The sequence below is a fragment of the Rhinolophus ferrumequinum genome, chromosome 10 (genome assembly GCF_004115265.2).
Source record: "Rhinolophus ferrumequinum isolate MPI-CBG mRhiFer1 chromosome 10, mRhiFer1_v1.p, whole genome shotgun sequence".
NCBI lineage: Eukaryota > Metazoa > Chordata > Mammalia > Chiroptera > Rhinolophidae > Rhinolophus > Rhinolophus ferrumequinum.
In genome coordinates, this window is record NC_046293.1 from 42,719,021 (window position 1) to 42,740,628 (window position 21,608).

A 21,608-nucleotide genomic window follows, 5' to 3' on the forward strand; every position below is an offset into this window, starting at 1 on the left:
GTGATGGCCATCCAATCACAGTTGATGTCCATTTACTACCCAAGTGAGCACTTTTCCACATGAGGGCGAGAGCCTGGAAACTGCACTCCTGGCTCTGTCTGCACAGTGTTCAAAACATGTTCTCTGAGTACCTACCTCTGACCTGCTAACCATTTGGAGACGATTTACCCAAAGTAGATCAAATCTGAGATAATCCCGTCATTTCAGACATTAAAATAGAATACCTTTAGCTTGAAGGTGACTTTGTGACTAAACAAGATCAATATGTCACCAATCGTATAAATACCACCTTTCCAATGGTTAATTAAGGCAGTCAGAAAAATATAACTTTTATAATTTTACAAATAACTTTTATGGGTGGTAACAAACCCGTAGAAAGCGCTATGAAGTGCTCAGGCATGCTACGAGAACACAGGTGGTGGGGTGCTGCATGCCCACCCCCAAGTGCCTCATGCTGCCCCTCTACCACAAGTGTTTTCGCGCCTAACCATGTGGTCCCCAAGTGTTGCTTCTGATACTTTGTGTCTCAGCTGAAGAAGATGAAGTCTTCAGGGGAAATTGTCTATTGTGGGCAGGTATTTGAGAAATCCCCCCTACAAGTGAAGAACTTTGGTATCTCGCTGCACTACGACAACCGCATTGGCACCCACAACATGTACCTGGAGTATGTGGACCCGACAATCACCGGTGCATCACCTAATGCTATCGAGATATGAGGGCCAAGCACCACTCCTGTGCCCACTCAATCCAGATCATGAAGGTGGAGGCGATAGATAGCAGCTAGCAAATGACACCAACCTGCCGTCAAGCAGTTCCATGACTCCAAGATCAAGTTTCCCTTACCCTATTGGGTCCTTTGTCGCCAGCACAAGCCACACTTCACCACCAAGAGGCACAGCACCTTCTTTTATATTCAAAGTCTTCCTGTCCCTGGGTCTGCCCAAGTAAACTCCTTGAGAAAACAACAAAAAATTATAACAAATAATAGCAAAATTAAGATAATGTTCTGAATAAGTGTCCAGAAACATTAAATCCAATATTTTAATCAAGTAACACCTTTCCAAAGGTTCTTGGATGGTTATTTTGGTAAACTTATTCTGAAGCAAAAAAATTTTTTTCTGTTTGATAAGTAAATTTTATACTCAAGGGACCACTTAGAATACAGGATGCTTTCAATTTCAGAATTTCATACTTAATATTTAAGCATATAGAAGAATGTTTCAAATTATGTTTTGAAAGTCTTGGGTTAGTTTGAGTAATACTTGTTTTTTCCATTATCACAGAGTCATTTGGTTCAATACCGGCTGTTCAATAAAGAGCTGCCATAAACTTGTGAGGGTTGGGGAAAGGGTGGACAAGGAAAGTGATCAAACTGAGGTTAGTTATCTTACTATAACTGAATCTTTTTTTAATGATAACATTTTAGTTATTTATTGCTGTGTAACAAGCCAGTTCAAAATGTATCCACTCAAAACAATAATGGTTTTACTTTTTTTCATGATTCTTGGAATCAGCAATTAGGGCAGTGTTTGGCCCGGCAGTTCTGCTCCATGTAGTGTCAGTTGGGGTCATGCACATGGTTGCATTCAGCTGGAGGCTGGCTGGCCTGGAAAATCCAAGTCTTCATTACCACATCTGGCAGCTCAATGCCCTTCCTTCAGGTGGCTTCCCTGGTTTCTCCTCATTCAGTAGTCCAACCAGAACTTCACAGCACGGTGACTGGCTTTCCTAGAGCCAAAGCAGAAGCTGCCAGGACCTGAAACGCTAGGCCTGGAACTAGCAGTGTCACTTCCACTGGTTTCTATTTGTCAAAGCAAGTCATAAGGCTGGCCCAAATTCAAAGGGGACAGGGGAGGTGGCTGGGTTGACTTAAAGAGTGGAGCAACATGTACATATTGGCAGGGAAGGAATTGAAAGTAGTCATCTTTGGGGACTACCCACTAAAAATAGTCAATTCAATTAAGACTAAAATAATTATGTATTCCTCATTTTTAAAAAATCCCACTGATCTAATTTTTCCACTACTTTTAATTTGTTCCGTTTGAGAAAATAAATCTATATAAGGAACAAGACGTCTTGTAGCATACATTGTAATAAAAGCCTAGTAGTAAGCAAGGATTTGTCTTTAAGAATGGCTTGCTAAATATATGCTTAACGGAGGAGGAAAAAATATAGAAAATATGAAGAATATGTTCCCTGCTTTAAAGCATCTTAGTTTAGAGTAAGATCCAGCTCTAACTTGTTACACCAATAAAAAATATGAAAGAGCAGGAAATAAATTGTGACTTGTCATGAGATCATGTGGTATAGACCAACATGACTGATGCTCAAGGAAAGACATATTAATGAGAAAGATTTATCATTAAAATTTTCCTGGGAAAATGGAACTTGATATTTTTTTAATAATAAAAGGAAAGAACAGAGCAATGTAAGTAAGGAAATATGAGTAATGTAGAAGTAAAAATCAGTATTGCATATGTTTGTACAGTAATGAGAAGACCAAACTCACCAGAGAAGAAGCGTGCAAATTTGGGTATAGTGAGGTTATCTTAATAGCCCTTGTAATTAGAGAGAGTATGTATAAAAGGAGAGTAAGCTAAAGTTATTCAATCCTGCCGTGTCCAGAAAAGTAACCACAAGTCACAAGTGGCTATTTAAATTTAAATTAATTAATATTAAATAAAATTTAAAATGAAAGTTTCTCATTTGCATTTGTTACATTTCAAATGCTCAATAACAACATATGGCTAGTGACTACCCTATTGTATCATGCAGATTACAGAACATTTCTTTCACACTATAGAGGTTTATTGAACAGTACTGATAATCTATTCTACCTCCTGATATTTCCAAAATCTATTGAGCTTTCACTTCCCCTATGCCACTACCATTAGTTCAATTTACTACCATCTTTTAGCTGGGGTAATGTAACATTCTCCTACCTTATCTGCCTGTTTCTAGTCATGCCCTTCTTCAATCTGATCCCCATTCTGCAGCTAGAATGAACTTTATACAACACTAATCTGGTCTTCTCAAAGTCCTGCCAAAATCACTCATGTCCTCTCTTTTCCTGGGATATTCCTGTATGCCTCTTTACCTAACTAACTCTTTGCGTCCCAAGTTAAATGTTACTTCCTCAATGAAGCCTTCTCAAATATCTCTGAGCCTCAGTATTCTTATCTTTAAAATGATACTAACATCTATAATACGAAGTTGATGAAAATTAATGATAATATGTATAACTCATTTAGTGTTTAGCACTTAAAATGAGAGTAGTGAGGATGTTTATGGTGATGATAATAATTTGGTGGTGGTGGTTTAAACTCCCTAGCTCTATTTTGTCATGTAAGCTACCCAAAGTTGCATTCAAAGAAGTGCTGCCTATCTGTCAAATAATAATTTAAAATTACTTACATAGCTCATATGACTAAAGGGGATTCACATGCACACTCACTATAATTCTGTCACATGACCTTCCCTGAACCATTCTAACCTATCATGCTCCTCTCCTAAGTTTTTTTATCATATATATACAGATGTATGCATGTATATATGTGGTGCCAAAAAAAATGTATACACATTTTAAGAAAGGAAAACTGTATTAAAATTATAATACTCAATATATACCAATAACAAAAGATGAATACAAGTCATGTTTGACTTCTGCAATTACAAGAGGTGCTCAAAGTGGTTACCATCAGTGTCCAGACACTTCTGATTACGGTGAACTACTGCTTGGGCAACGTTGACCAAAGTGTCCACCTGTATATATATTTTTTGGCATCCTCTGTGTGTGTGTGTGTGTGTGTGTGTGTGTGTGTGTGTATTATATATATATGTATATATATAATCTTATATGTTCTTATATAATCTTATATAATCTTAAATATATATAATCTTATATATATATTATATATATATAACCTTTTAAACTCCATCTTTACTTGGTCAAACTCCTATTCATCCTTCTAAAATGACCTATCTAAAGTGTCACTTCTAATAATGGGCTAATATCTAAAATATGTAAAGAACTCATACAACTCAACAACTAAAACCAAACAATCCAATTAAAAAATGGGCAAAAGACCTGAACAGATACTTCTCTCAAGAAGGCATACAAATGGCCAACAGACATAGTGAAGCTCAACTTCACTAGCTACTAGAGAGATGCAAACCAAAACCATAATGAGATATCACCTCACATCTGTTAGAATGGCTATCATCAATAAGACATGTAATAATAATAAGTGTTGAAGAAGCTGTGGAGAAAAAGGAAGCCTCATGCACTGCTGGTGAGAATGTAAATTGGTGCAGCCACTATGGAAGGCAGTGTGGAGGTACCTCAAAAAATTAAGAATAGAATTACCATATGACCCAGCAATCCCTCTTCTGGATATCTAAATATGTGAAAACATTTATCTGTAAAGATATATGTACCCCTATGTTCATTGCAGCATTATTCACAATGGCCAAGACATAGAAACAACCAAAGCGTCCTTTGATAGATGATTAGATAAAGGTGTAATATATATACACAATGGAAAATTACTAGGCCATAAGAAAAGATGGAATTCTGCCATTTGTGACAACATGGATGGATCTGATCTTGAGAGTATCATGCTAAGTGAAATAAATCAGACAAAAAAAGTTGAGAACCATATGCCTTCACTTATATGTAGGATAGAAAACTGAAAGCAACAAAGGAACAAGACAAAGAAAGAAAAACTCATAGACACAGACAACAATTTAGTTGTTACCAGAGGGTAAGAGGGTGAGGGTCGTAGAAAAGGGTAAAGGGCCTCAAATATATGGTGATGGAAGGAGAACTTACTCTGGGTGGTGAACACACAATGCAATATATAGATAATGTATAGAAATATACACTTGAAATCTATATAATTTTACTAACCAATGTCACCCCAATAAATTTAATTTAAAAATCAACAATAAATAAGTACACAAAGTTCAAATCAGCAATATTAAGTATAATCTTTTAAATGCACATATCTTGACATGATATTCAATACTGCCACCTTAAAAATATAGTAAAGCTAGTATTTAATAAACATGTTTTTTTTAAATTACAAAAATAGTAATAAAAAAATAAAATGTCACTTCCTCATGGAAGTGTCCAATAAATAGCTTTGCATTGCTTTTAAATAACTAATCTAACAGGACAACTTACATTACACATAGGGAAGAGACAAAGATGAAAATTCTTGTATCTAATAAGGAAAAAATGGCAGTTTGCATTTCTTTTAGAGTTATAGACATTTATTTGAATATGATTATCCAATAATAACCAATTAACATTAAGAACTTTCATAGAATAAACCTTATACTTCTTGAAATCCAGATGTCTTTAAAAGAAGCCTGTTATAAGAATTTTGTAAGGACATATTTTCATGGTTACTAAACAGAGAATAGGTCTTATTTTTTATAACTATTTTCTGCCTTCAGATTTATCTAAAGTTTCTTCCAAGTAGCTTTTCACTGAACCTGCTAATTTAGAGAGTGATTTTTCAAAGCTGCCAGAAGAAATCATTCGCAAGAATGGGTCAGGAAGGGCAGGCTTAAAGAATTTTGAAATATATCAGGTAATATAGGAAAGAAAAGTTCTTATAAAAGGACTATGAAGTCTAAAAGATTTTGTTCCTACAAGAGGCTTCCCAAATGCCCTAAATAGGCTAGGTCATAGTACCTTTTACCTTTAAATATTATAATTAAAATAAGTATTGTGAGACAACTCATTTAATACCTATTTTCCCTGCTAGACTTTGAGTTTCAAGAGCATATGGACCAGTCTATCTTTTTCACTGACTGTCTCCTGCACCCAGCATACTGACGGATATAAGACAAGTGCTGTGTGACTAGTGACCACTGAAACTTGTTTTGATACAGTGAGTTCAGGTGAGAGCTGAGCACTCAAGTGGAATGTCCAACAGGAATTTGGGGCTATGGTGAGGGGACAGGATTGTCAAGGTTGGAGTCAATAGCTTACAGTTAGTTGAAGCCAAGGATTTAGGTGAAAAATCCAGGGAAAAAGGAAAGAGTAATAAAAAATAAAATCTGATGAGTTACTTCCCTGGGCATTGGAGGGCAAGCAAGGGTCACACCAAAGAAATGGGTGGGGACGAAGCACTTGGACAAATGGAGGAGAGAAGCCCCAGGATCGAGATACTAAGAACAAGGAAGAAGGTGCTTGTAAGAAGAAAGAGGCCAATGGTGCCTTGTTTTGTTGGTGCTATGGGTTGTCTCATTCTCTTTCTTGGTAGTTTCCAATATTACAGAATCTTCTAAAGTTTTTCATTTATCATTGTAGGTCTGTCTTTCAGATTCTTCTGCCGAAATGCCTCTGGAAGTACACCTTGAGCCCCACTTCACTGCCTCGAGCAGGAAGCCCACCCTACTCCAGAAGTCTTCAGTGCAGAAAATAGATGCCCAGGAAGTAATTGCATATTGAGGACCTCACACAGGAACAACCCTATAGTATTTTACAGTTATGAAGTGTAAAGAATGCCTAATTTTCAAATTTGATTTAGATCACTTCTAGAGCAGGGCAGATAAGCATTAACTAGGATGTGGTTAGTGTGGTCTACTCTGGTTTCTTTCCTGCTTTAACAATTAGAATGTGCAACCATGGGAAAGAATAAAAGTTGTGTTGGAAACTAGAGACACACACACACACACACAAAAGAATATAAATCTTGAGTACTTAATAACTTGGTGAAATTAACATTCTTCTGGGATAACCCAGCCTTTTATTATATTAAAAATACTTATTTTAATGTGAAAGTGCTAAAGTTTTGCAGGACCATTCCCCTAACTGTCCAAGAGATTTCAGCAGAATTTTGTAATTTATAAAACTGTTTTTCATAACCATGATAATTGCTGTTAAATTTACCATTTGTCACAGTGGATGGAGTATTTTCTATTCAAGTTCAGATCATTAAATTATTGTATTTCCCAACTGAGTCCCTTAGAATATTATAAGGTTTACAGAAATAAATTGTTTTGGGTTTTTTTGTTTGTTTGTTTTTTTGGGGGGTGAGGTTGTTTGTTTGTTTGTTTAGGTTCTCAGATGTTGAGGAAGTTTTCAAAGTCACCAAGAATGGTAACTTTGCTTTAGGAGTAAGGACTTGAGTTATTTATTCTAAGAGAATATGTTAAGGTTTAGTTTCTCTTTAAATAAAAGAATAATTTATGGCATTTATTAAGCTCTTCTTAAAATTCATCTATGAAGAGCTGTCCAAATGTTATTGTAGGCAGAAGGAATAGGGCCGCAGGGAGAAAGGGGTGAGGGAAGGAAGGAGGATGTGAGTGGAGGCAAAGAAGAGAGGAGATGAGGTCATTCTTAAGAAAAGGTGCATCTATAGCTAATTGTAATGGATTATAATACTATTAGCATTGCAGGCAGGGAAAAAAATCTCCACTTCCTCTTTTGCCATGACAGTTCCAACAAGGGCCAAGTAAGGACAAAGGAATCCCACCTCCTGAAGGGAAGGTATAGTCAGCTATGATCCACCTTGAGAATGCTTATAACACCACCCGTATATCCTGAATACTGTATTTTGTGCCCTCATTCAAATAAAATCCTAAGCCTCTTTGTTCTTTGAGGCAGGTGCTCTTCTCCTGCCCACTCCCACCATTTTGGCAGTGTGCTCTCTCCTTTTCCTTTAATAAATCCACTGCTTCCTTGGCTTTGTTTGCTTGGCTTATTCGGTGTGTCCTTGAGTTCTTCCCTATGATGATTCCAAGGACCTGTTCTCTGGTAACACAGGGAACAAGTATCTTTAAATTTCAACATCATAAAATCTACCTATTTTTGCCTGTTGACGTTGAGGGACCAACATCCCATCGATGATACTTTTGCTAAATAACACTGATGCTGTTGAGGAGAGCCACAGTAGGAAATCCTTCTCTTGAAGATCCACACATATTTTATAGACTGGAGCCAAATTTTTGTATTATGTCGTCTCGTTTTGCAAATATAGACAGTGAAAGAAAGTAAAATATTTAGTCTATTTAAGTCAAAATAGCTATTTACATGGCCTCTGTATGCCTCTGGACTTTTCAAATTCTGGTCTAGTCCGTCCGTGTCACTGAAAATTATCTTGATGAATTAAGAGATTTGAATCTTAAAGTCCCATATTTAACTCAGCTATTGTTTTCTAATGAAGTAACACTCTATTTTAGTGTGTTAGAAGGTCAAATATTTTTACAAACTCTGTGTTCATGTGTTACACTATGAAAGTTATTCTAATTTTTTAAAAAGCAATCAAAAGGAATCCAAAATTCTAAATTTTCTAAAAGAAAATGAAAAACAACCCAATAGAAAATTCTGAGCAAAGGACCGAAATAGTTCACAGAGAAAGGAAATGCAAATAGCTCTAAATTATATGAAATTATGCTGAACTCACTTACAATTTAAAAAGGCAATTTAACAATAGAAGAAGATATTACTTTTTCCCGGTTGGTAAGTGTTGAGAGAGACCTCATACGAAGGTCTGACAATGAAGTTTGCAAACTTGTTGCAATGATGTTGCTAACCTTTTTTGATATCAGAGGGATTATTCATTATGCATTTACATCAACTAGACAAACAGTTAACCAAGTTTACTATTTGGAAGTGCTGAAAAGACTGAGTGAAAAATTTAGAGAAACTGAACTTTTCGCCAACAATTCATGGCTCTTGCATCACGACAGTGCACCAGCTCACACGGCACTGTCTGTGAAGGACTTTTTAGGCACTAAAAAAATAACTGTATTGGAACACCTTCCCTACTCATCTGATCTGGCCCCGAGTGACTTCTTTCTTTACCCAAAGATAAGGGAAATATTGAAAGGAAGACATTTTGTTGATATTCAGGACATCAAGGGTAATACAACAGCTCTGATGGCCATTCCAGAGAAAGAGTTCCAAAATTGCTTTGAAGGGTGGACTAGGCACTGGTGGGGATGCATAACTTCCCAAGGGGAGTACTTCGAGGGTGACCGTAGTGATATTCAGCAATGAGGTATTGCTGATACGTAATGATATTCAAAATGAGGTACACATTTTTCCAGGATGAGTTTGCGAACTTAGTTGTGAGACCTCATACATTGCTGGTAGAAGTGTAAAATGGTGTAACCTTCATAGAGAACAATCTGGCAATATTTATCAAAGTTAAAATGGTTCAACTGGCTATCCATTTGAAAAAAAAAATTTAATCTATACCTTACATCATATGCAAAAATTTACCCAAAATGTGTCAAAGATCTCAATGTAAAACCTAAAATTATAAAACTTGTAGAAGAAAATATAGGAGAAAATTTTTATGACCTTGAGTTAGGCAAAGATTTCATAGATAATGACACCAAAAACATAAAAAAATAAATTGATACATCGGACTTAATAAAAATTAAAAATTTCTATTTTTTGAAAGATATTGTGAAGAAAATAAAAAGTCAAAGCATACACTAGAGGAAATATTTTATAAAACATATATCTAATCTGGTCAATGACTTGCATCCAGAATATATAAAGAACCCTTAAAACTCAAAAAGAAAGCTAACTTCACCAAAAAAAAAAAAAAAATACACATAGCAAATAAGTATGTGAAAAATGCTCAATATCGTTAGTTATTAGAAAAGTATAAATTAAAACCACAGTGAGATATCAAAACACACTTTCTAAGATGGCTAAAATTAAAGATATTGATCACACCAAATGTTGGCAAGAGTCTTGAGCACCTAGCACTCTCATATATTGCTAGTGGACATGTAGAATGTACAGCCACTTTGCAAAACAGTTTGGCAGTTTCTTAAAAGTTAAATATACACTGACCATATGATCCAGCTATTCTTCTACTAGGCATTTTCCCAAGATAAATAAAAGCATATGTCCATACAAAGATGTATATGTGAATGTTCATAGCAGCTTTATCTGTAATAGTCAAAAATTGGAAACAAAAGGTAGATGAATAAACAAATGATTGTATGTCATACAATGGAATACTAGGGAACAAAAAAAGGAATGAACACATCCACCTGATCTTCACTTAAGATCTCACTATAAAGAGTTCTGTACCCATAAGATTTATTTTGTCTGGGAAGGATGTTTCTCAATGGTTCTGTTGGACATGCAATTCTCACACAAGTATTTCTATAAGAATCCTGTTTCTGTTATAATACAGTTTCTGTAACAACAGGACTTTTATTACAGAAAATTATGATAGGGTCACTATTATGATTCTAAAGTTTTTATTTCAAATTGTTCAGAGGATGGAAATTCTTTCTCCCAAATAGTTTTTACTTTTGATTTGGGTTTGTTTGTATGTTTGAAACTTTGGTCTTTTTAGGATTTTATTCAATGACAGAATATCTTCTTTTGCTTCAGTACATATTGTGGCTGAGGAGTTACCTCTGGTATTTGTTTGTTAGCTTGTGGTGCACACACACAAAAAAAAGTCCCAAAAAATGAACTATGGTTACAGGCAACAATATGAATCTCAAAAGAATTATGCTTCATGAAAGAAACCAGACAAAAAGAGTACATACTGTATGATTCCACTGTTATAAAATTTTAGAAAACGTAAATAATCCATAGTGAAAGACAGCAGATAATTGGTTGCCTAAGAACCAGGAAATGGGGTGGGGATAGGTAAGCCAAGACGGAGAGATTACAAAGGGGCATAAAGAAATTTTGGGAGGTGACAGGTATATTTATAATCTTGACTGTGGTGATGGTTTGTACAGTTGTATATGTATGTCAAAACTTACTAAATGGAACACTGTAATTATATGTAGTTTATTGTATATCAATAATACCTCAATAAAGTCATTTTAAAACTGCATGTCCATTTCACTTGGCAATTCCAATTCAGGAATCTATTCTACAGAAATATTTGCAAGTGTGTGATATTACATTTGCCAAAGGGCACTCATTATTTATTCCACCAGAGTTAAGAACACCAAAAGACTGGAAACAAATTAAATGTTCATCAGTGGGAAACTTGATAAATAAATTGAGATGCATAATTGAATATTAGGTGGGCATAATAAAATATAAGTTCTTTGCTGCTAGGGGACTATCTCCAAGATATTGAGCAATAAAAACCAGAGGCCAACCAATGGGTATAATCATGCTAACCTTTGTGTTTAAAAATTAAACCTATATAGAGTCATATTTGCATATAGGTATAGATATAGATATATAGATATGGCACCGGGAGTGCCAAAAAAATGTACACATATTTTAAGAGGTGTTAACACTTTGGTCAACGTTGCTCAAGCAATAGTTTGCCGTAATCAGAAGTGTCTGGACGCTGATGGTAACCACTTTGAGCACCTCTTGTAACTGCAGAAGTCAAATGTGACTTGTATTCCTCTTTTGTTATTGTATATATTAATACACTTTTTCCCTTTCTTAAAATGTGTATACATATTTTTGGCACCCTCTGTATATGGAAGGGTCCACATAAAACTGAGACTAGTAGTTTGTTTCTTGCCCAGAATGTGGATGATTTGAAGACAGGAGCATGAGTGAGATTTTTACTGTATACTCACTGTTTTTTCTTGAATTTTGCTCATTTCTTTTTCAGAGCCACCTCTGTATAATGACTAATCTATTCATTGCATTTTATTCCTTTTAAAATTATTTTACTTCTTGTTATATTGCATACCATTACCAAAATGCAAATGGCTGAAGATTAACAGAACTTTTATTGTATTGCTTTAAATGTTATTTGCTATACCTTTTGGTGTAAGTAGACTCTAACTAAGTAAAGTAGTAGCTGAGATTATCCAAGAGGACAAATGACATGAAAATTAAATCTTCCAAGACTTAGCAATAATGACTATTACATAATCTTGTCATTCAGTTAAAGAAAGACAGCTTTTAGCCCCAAATCTTTACAATACACACATTTAGTTAAACTTTTAATTCTTTAAATATTTAATAAATACTTATTAGATCTTTGGGAAAATATTCAAGCAATCCAATTGTACCAACTAATACTCTTTGTCCATTCTTGGCTGGCATCCTTTCCAACTCCACTGACTACAAACTGACCACAAAAGCAAGTTGCGGGCAGCCGGGTTGCTCAGTTGGTTAGAGCGCGGTGCTCCTAACAACAAGGTTGCCAGTGCAATCCCCACATGGGCCACTGTGAGCTGTGGCCTCCACACCTAGATTGAAACCACTGTGAGACTTGGAGCTGATGGGTCCTGGAAAAACACGAATAAATAAAAGTCTGAAAAAAAAAAAGCAAGTTGCTTGGAGGTGTGTATTCTCTAACTTCCCTTCCAGCCATTTCATTCTTTCTGCCTTCTTCTGTTTTTTTGTGTGTGTGATTTTTTTTCATAATTTTTTACAAAGCCACAGGAATTTTAGTGGCCTGTGGGATACTCTGTTTCAGTGTAGCAGTAGATCTCTATCAGATAGAGTGATGACTCACGATTCCTATTCATTCCATCTGGTATTTATAGGATCTCAAGCCTTATGTCAGGAACTTTTAAAATTCATACAAGTAAATTCGTGCTTATTCCAATAATGTTTAAGAGACATAAAACAAAGATTGACATTTAATTTGTGTATTAGTTGATTCCACATATATTTTAGCATGGCTTACCTTTAAGAGGGGGCCATTATGTAGATGCCTGATCACTGCACTGTACACCTGAAGCTGAACAATAATGAATGCCAACTATAATATTATATATGCATATGTATATATAGGTATGTATACATTTACAATAGGCAGAGTACAGCACTGGGAGTGGAGATAGTGGAAATGGGATGGCTCGATGCGATGTCAGAGAGATAGTGGATGGGGGGCGGGGGGTCCACAGTGTGAGGGATATAAATGATAAACGTCTAAGAAAAACAAACAAACAAACAAACAAACAAACAAACAAACAAAAACCTCATAGACACAGACAATAGTTTAGTGGTTACCAGAGGGTAAGGGGGGTGGGGGGTGGGAGATAAGGGTAAGGGGGATCAAATATATGGTGATGGAAGAAGAACTGACTCTGGGTGGTAAACACACAATGTAATTTATAGATGATGTGATACAGAATTGTACACCTGAAATCTATGTAATTTTACTAACAATTGTCACCCCAATAAATTTAAAAAGAAAAAAGAAAAAAAAGAAATGAGCTATCAAAACATGAAAAAACATAGAGCAATCAAAAATGCATATTACTAAGTGAAAAATAGCCAATGTAAAAGTCTAAATACTGTCTGATTCCAAGTATGTAACATTCTGGGAAAGGCAAAACTATGGAGACAGTAACAACAAAAATCAATGGCTGCCAGGGGTTAAAGAGGAGGGAAGGATGACTAGGCCGAGCACAGAGGATTTTTAGGGCAGTGGAAATATTCTGTATGGTACTCTGATGGTTAATACACACCATTATATATTTGTCTAAACCCATAGAATGTACAATACCAAGAGTGAACCATAACGTAAACTATATGGACTCTGGATGTGATGATGCGTCATTGTAGGTTCATCAACTTTAAAAACTGTTTTATTCTGGTGGGGGATATTGATAAAGCGGGAGGCTCTGTGTGTATGAGGGTGCAGGGTATATGGGAAATCTCTGTACATTCTGCTCAATTTTACTCTAACAAATAAAGTCTATTTTTGAAAAAGAAAAAAAAACAGGGGGCCATTAAACACAATTCCCTTTATATCCTAGATTTTTTTGTTCGTGGTGGTAACAGTGGTAGTGTTGGTGTGCTTGTTTTAAGAAGCTTTTCTAGTGCAATTTATTGCATTAGCTGAGCAGATAATTATTCTGATTACTAAGATTACTAAGATATACAATGGCTTTATAAAATTATTTTAAATTCTGGTATCTTTTCCATCTTGAAAAAGTACTAAGTTTTAAAGAATCAGATTGGAAGGGCACAATTTCCTTATTCTTTTCAAGGAATTTCACCCTGCCACTTTGTTTTTATAATGGCTGTAGCCCAAAATAGCAGGATATTATGTAATCACAACAGTGGGAATGTTTGATACTTTCAGTGTGAATCCCTTCAGAAACTTGCCTTTTTTCATGTAAGTAGTGGTTCCATGAGTCAAGCATTTGCAAATAACTGCTGAATTTCAAGATGGTTATTTAGCAACCATGTAAAAGGTCCACATAAACAGATTCACTTCAGGAAGCAAGCAGTTGTATGTATGTTGTCCAATCACATACTCCAACCAGTGGGGGAGAAATTAAACAACATTTAAATGTTCAAATTAGCTTTCTTCCTATTCATTGAAACTGATCTGTACCCTGCCCTCCAACAACTGAGAAAAGAAACATGTCTTCACCTAAAACAAAAACACTGACAAAAAAAATAATGAAGCCAGTTTCTAAGAGACCAGCTGAGGATGACCCAAGGCATTTGATTGCTGAGCCCAGGGTCTGGCACATAGTTATTTATTGTAAATATGCATTGAATGAATTACAAATGGGAGATCTTTTTTTTTTTTAATGCAGAAAAAATAACTGGCAGAGTTAATTAGGAGACAGTATGATGTTTCAATTCAAAATCTAAATTCTAATCATAAAGGTGCTTTTTTTTTACATATGTATTATAGTCTAGCAAATGGCATTTTAGATTATACACATTAAGCATTTTAGATTCTTGAATAAAATTTCCTGTATCAGAGTACTTCTTAGGAAATGAAAACCAAAGCTGAAGTATATTAAATAATGTTAATAACTACCATTATTTAATACTCACCCAAACCTTGTGAAGTAGGTATTATTTAAAATAAGTGTTACTTATTCTTTTTTTCAAGTAAGAAAATTTAGATTTAGGGATGTTCAGTAAATTAGTTAGATCAAACATCCAGAGTAAGGGGCAGATGGCTCTAATCCAGTAACTCTAAAGTTTGGGTTCTTCTCACTGTAGCACATTATCTTCCCTTCCCTCATAGTTAATGTGTTCCTCCTCTGAACTCCACTGGCATCTATTATTGCTCATAATCATTTAGCTCTGCTGATCTGCATGTTTTGTGTGTCATGTTGTTTCATATACCATTAATTTCTATTATGCTCTTTTATATGTCTTTTGCCTTTACTGATTAAATTTTTCTGACTGATTAAATGCTTAGTTTATTATTTATCTTTTTTATATTAGAATAAACAATTTAAAGCTATAAATTTCCCTATAGCACTGCTTTAGCTGCATAGGACAAGTTTTGGTATACAATCCTTTGAGTGTTGTTCAACCCCAAATACTTTAAAATTTTCACTTTGAATTCATTTATAAACAATTGACTATTTAGGAGTTCAACTTTTTTTTCCAAAGAGTTTTTTTTTTATCTTTTATTATTGATTACTACCTTAGTTGCAGTTGTCAGATAACATGGTTTATGTGCTAACAGTTTAGAATTTGTCAAGACTTCTTTTATGAATTTGTATATGATCACTTCAAGAAGTTGTCCATAAATCTTTGAACATCACCAAAAGAGGCATTGATGGGCCACTTATTCTGTAACACACCTCAGACCTTTATGGAAAGATAGATGAATCTTCTCCCAAGGATTATTTCTATAATTCAGTTGCAAATTCTCTTATATCTGCTTTGGTGGAAAGGGAAATTCAGTAAATAGGAAAAACAATAACATCAAAGCTAGAGTTTATGTTTGTGCAGAAAGTGGGTTTAGTTCAAATATGTAACTAATGTTATGGTTTCACAAATTAAATCAACATGGCATTGAAAGTCTAATTTGAGGGTTATGCTACAATATATGCTTCCTTTAAGTACAGAAAAGAAAAAAGAGCCACTCCCACTCCTACGAGGTTTTGCTTTGTAAAAATATAGCCAGTCCCTCTTTAGTCTGACTCGTGCTTGTAGCTTAATGGGAATAGTGGAAGCACAAACTGACCAGTAGGTGGCACATGCCTCCCTGCTAGGGGGCACAAATAATCAGTAACCACATTATCTACCAGTGTCTTTCTTCCTGCTGTTGTCAACAGCTGTGACTGATCAGATTTAGATTTTTTTAATTACTTTTGTTTTCCTAAATATTTTTTCCCCTTCCTTCTGCATAAAGTCTTGCTTGAGTCAAATAGAAATAAGATTTCAATTTTAAAAACAATTAAGGACATCTGTTCTTCAATGCATTGTTTCCCTAAACTTTATACTTAATCTATTCCATATAATAAAATTAAGTTATTCAAATCAAGTTTAAATTTAATTTTAAATTCCAAAGAAGTGATTAAATCTAAAATGTAATAATGTAAATTGACATAAATTGGCACAAAAGTTGACTGAGTTTCTTTTTGTACATTATTTACAGTAGAACAAAGATTTTACTATGATAGCTAAAGACCCTGAGAAAGAGTTAATAGATGGACTTCAATAGGCCCAGGAATCCTATAAAATTATTTACAAAATATTGTTTGAGGAAGTGCTTTTTCTAAGGAGAGGTATAGCTTTTATTGTTAAATTCTCTGGGACAAGGAGAACATGAACTTAAAGAAAAAAAACAAAGATATAGTAGCAGACATAATTTCTTTAAATTATTGTAAATCATCAACATAAATAATTTGCACATTTCTAGTACCTCTGTAAATTTTGGGGTTTTTTTTAATCTTTCACTAAATGATTTTATTTTAGAACCAAGTTAATTTCAAGAAGCATGAAATGTTTAGCATTTGCCAACCTTGGGCAGCTCTCATTAATGCCTTCTGTAACAAATATACAGTAGTTTAACTTTATTTAACTGGTGTTAAATTTAGCCATCTCTGAATTTCCAAGCAACAGCATTTAATTAAAGGTAATTTTCCAGTTTTATTTAAATAGTCTTTTTCTTTTTTACTGTCTCATGTTAACCCAAATAAAATTAAAAGTAAAATTTAGAAACCATTTAAGACAGAAAAAGAAATTGAGAGGACAGGACCCCCAACAAGAAATCCCAAAGAATATAATCAATAATGTTGTAAAGATTTAGTAGGGTGTCAGATGGGCACATGTCTTGTTAGGGAGACCACTTCATGGATGGTGTAGATGCTTGACCACTGTACTGTACACCTAAAGCTGAAGCTGAATAATATTGTATGTCAACTATAACTACATATATATATATATATATATATATATATATATGGCCATGGGATATGGAGTATAGCTTAGGGAATAGAGTCAATGGAATTATAATAGATATATACAGAAGGGCAATAGATTGGGGAAGCGGTGGTTATCAATTTGTTAGAGGTGAAATGCCTAACTATTGCATTGTTTTGTACACCTGAAACAAACAAACAAACAAAAGAATTAGAGGGAAAAGAAAAAGGAACCCCTAAAAATAGCACATAAGAAAATTTATATTTAAGGTAGGAACAAGTCAATCTTATTTTAGGGAGGTAATTTAGGATACCCTTAAATGATAATTTTTTTAAAAACGTTATAAGAGACAGGTTCTTGTGGGTTTAATCTAGGTGTGGGAATGAAATTCCAAGGCTCATATTCAAAAGAAGAATGTAATCAGGGAAGAAAGAAGACATCCCTGTTGTCAGAAGAACTGACAAAACCTCTCCCTGACGCCACATACCTTTCTCTCTCAGAGGAAGATTTTAAATCAACAGGTCTTATCAGTCAAGTTATTTAATTGCAAGCAACGAAACTGTCGTTGATGGTTGAACCAGAAAATTAATTAATTAATTGGATATTGTGTAGCTCCCAGAATCACTAGGAGCTCAAGGGAACCAGTCTCAAAGGCAACGAAGCTAGAAACAATGCCCATATACCTTCAAGATTATACCTTCAAGAGTCTAATGAGTCTACCATTACTTCTACCAATAAATAATAGACAGATGTATTGTCCTGTATTGTTGCTATTTACTAACACAGGCTACTCAATACCACCCCTAGTGTCACTTGATTATTGTGACTGGAAAATTGACCTGCATGCAGCACCATAGCCCCAACTGCCATCTTTGCTACCATTGTCAACAGTTCTTCCACCTCTACTGCCACACCTTCACCATTGCCACCACTACCTACACCATTTATACCACCTATGGCACTGCCACCACTAGCAAAGAATATTCCAGTCTCTTTTTCCTGGAGATACTGGGCCAAGAGAAAGGGCCCATATTCCAGATGCAAGGGAGGCTGGGAAAATGAATATCAAGAATTTCTTAGCATTTACATTGAGAAATGGGCTATGTCTCCAACCAAAACTCACAAAGTGAGAGTATTCCAAATGTAGAAAGGAATAATGGCACTGAACAGGCAAAAAATATTCAGAGAGGTTTTCTCCTATTATAAATTCTAAATATGTATTTAGATGCATACATCTACACCTACATGTATGATTATACATAACACATCATAACTGCCATGCACATCAAAGACACAACAATTCCCTCCCCAAAGATTTATTAGTTTCCACATTTCACTTCAAGATATAGAGGATACCCAATTCTTTTCCTATTTTGACGTAATCCTGCCTCAATAATCTTTAATGTACAGGCTAACATAAAATAATACGAGAGAGAGGAAAAGAAAGAAAATGGAAATCAGTTTGTAGTGCGGGTGTGTATACACATGACTATAAGAAAAAAAATGTGGGCATACTCTTCTTTGTACCTAGAACTTGTCATAAGGTTACAGTTGGTATTTATGACCTCCATATCTCATTGCTCATTCCCTATTCTTTCAACCAACACCTAATCTGGCCTGAGTTCCTTGCCTAAGTTTTTTGCCCAAAGCTTCATTTCTTAGAAAACAGATCCTGGACGTCCTGCCTCTATAGTATTGCTTTTTATTCCATTTAATGGATATGAACGTAACAGAACCCCTTCTGGGTTTTATCTATACTTCTTTTTGTCCCCATTGTAGAGTAGCAGGTTTTTTTTCCCTTGGAGAGTTAGGCTAAATCACCAAGCCACTTGAGTATTTTTGCCTCTCATTAAGTGGCAGTAGGAGCCTAAAATTGCTGGGTAGCAACTTCTGTTTCCTGCTCAATGAAACTGTTATGGTATGTCCAAGGAAATCATTCCTCACTGGGTATACTCAAACCTGTAAACAAGAAGAACAAAAAGTTGTATACATAAGGAGCAAATACCGTGGCTATGAGAGAAAACACACTATTCAAAGAATTCAGAGCATATAAGCCATCCTATAAGAAAGCACCACAACTTCATGAAAATTTGACTCCTAGCTGGCACTGTAACTGAGTCTTCCACTTTTATAAGATAAACTGCTTCTCAATGTTAGGGTATATGGCAAACCCAGGAAATCCCATGCAAGTCCACTCACTGTACCACAAATATGTATCTTCTGAATACTGATTGACTGAATAGCCTCAAAAAGCCAGATAAGAAGCATCTGCCCAACAGGGAGACACAGCTTCTAATTCAAAAGAATCATTACATGTTGATAAGCTGAAAGCATTCCTGCCTTGAGTCTTAATACATCCAAACCTTAATCACTGTCATGGAATACCATACAAAATGCTTCTGTCCAAGGAGCTTATCTTACAGCAAAATAAGTCATGAAGTAGAGACCAGGAACATAGGGATAGAAATCAGATATGAATAGATTCTCAGTTTTAATGGTACTAGCAGACATTCAACCTTTTGGATCTTGGACATATGCTCTCATGAAGCCCCAAGAAATTAAACGCTAACCTAGGAAGAGATTCTGTTTACCCTAACTTTGCAAGATTAGGTTTCCACTACTGGTTAGAATAGGAACTTGAGACTGAGAGTAAGTTCAGTTTTAGAAAAAATAAAGTTATTTTGGGAGACATGAGTTTTGTAGAATGAGAATTTATCCCTCTCTGTATAAGCAATTCAATGTATGATACATCCGTAACAGACAAAATTTCTCCCAATCAGGCTCACTTATATATTTAGTCAGTTGCAACACCAAATTTAAATGAGTAGCTATTAAAAAAAAATCTCCCCTTATCCTCAAAGGTGATATTTAACTCTCACTAGACTTTTTTAACTTCTGGAGACCAGGTATCATGTTATATTCACTTTTCTATTTACTATTCTCAGCACATATGATAGTACTCTCAGCATAAAATAAATACTCAAAAGTGTTAAATGAATGAATGAGTAAAGTAGGGAACAGATTAGCAGAATGATTCTGTTAGTTGTACAACATCAATAGGGATGAACTCATGCCATCCTCTTACACACATACCTTTACTCAATGAAAATTCAGTTGACTAGTAATAAGAACATTTCTAAAATGATACGTCCTAAGTTAGTAGACTCCTTTTCTCCCCAGTTCCTAAGTCACTTATTGTTAACAAGCCTGGAATTTAGACTGAAAAATGTAACCCCTATGGGCCACTTGGCAGAAAAAGCTAGTATCACAAGTCCAGTGTTCTGAAATTGTAGCCAAATGACCCAAAGATGCTGAAGCCATGGACCACCCACTTCATGTCTTCCTTACAAGATGAAATGCAATTTCTTACTTGTACTTTGATTTTTAGTATTAAGGAGTACTGTGTAATCATGCCTACAATTAGATGGAAAGAATTCCTTTTTTTTCAAGATTTGCTTTTATTGAAAGATGGTGATTTGAAAACTTTTATTCACCATGCCCTTTTATATAGTTCCTATCAAGTAATTGTAGGAAATACACACAAGACACTCTCTCTCTTTGAAAAGGCCGGAAATTGTAACACAGAGAGTTTACATGGAGAATATATCTTTAGAAAAATGTATTTCCTAATATAGTCCATGTTATGACACTTGCTCCAGAGGACTCCAACTGACTTAAGAGGCATAATAAATGAAGAGGAAACTGAGCTAAACTTAATTTTTTAAATCAGAACGAGATATTTTTACATGAACATTTGTTTCTATATTAACGCACTAAACAGGAATTAGAGAAATATTGTGTAAGTGCCATAGTGGTAACTGTAGGTGACAAGGTATCAGAAATAATAGCCTCAAAATGTGGAGTTCTGACCTACCTTAAAACACAAAGACTTTTTCCCCCAGAGCCTGTAAGCAACCTACAATTCTCCAGAATAAGTAGACACAGAACAGTCAAGAATATGAGAAGTTGGTCTTTAAAGCATTGCATTGTTCTAGGTTCCAATGGTATAATTGAATTCAAGTACCACAGGATGTAAATATCAATCACTCCTCCACAACCTCTTTCTTTGGTTCCATTGGAAGTCATTAATTAACACATCTTGGAGATCTTTTATGACTCAGACTCTAAGGAGAGGCCTAAAAACTATTATTTGGTGGAAAGGCTAGGAAAATCCAACAATTGTCATGGCAAAAAGGATTAGTAATCCATCCATTTATGGAAAAATATCTAAACAAGTAATAAATTTAAGTCTTACCATTAGAGCATTATATATTTATGATAAAAATCAGCCTATAATATTAGCAGAAAAATGTTACTTCTCTAATCATAAAAGTGCCATTTTCAAAAAGTATTTCTAACGTGTTATAGGTAAATTCAAGTATGGGAGTGTCTCTATGAAACCAAAAATTCTAACATTTGTTATAACAGGATCTTGAGAGAGACATTAAAACTGGAGATTCATATTTAGGAATCCTCTGCCTAACGCTTGTAGGCCCTCTAAAATATTAGCTATCAGATTACCTTCAGTATAAATTTAATATCTATCTCT

At 34.9% G+C, this 21,608-nt stretch overlaps 1 pseudogene; it reads left to right on the plus strand.

The window, feature by feature from the left end:
* The first annotated feature begins 383 nt into the window (after positions 1 to 383).
* Positions 384 to 6,463, plus strand: LOC117028784 (60S ribosomal protein L18a-like; annotated as a pseudogene).
* The last annotated feature ends 15,145 nt before the right edge of the window (positions 6,464 to 21,608 follow it).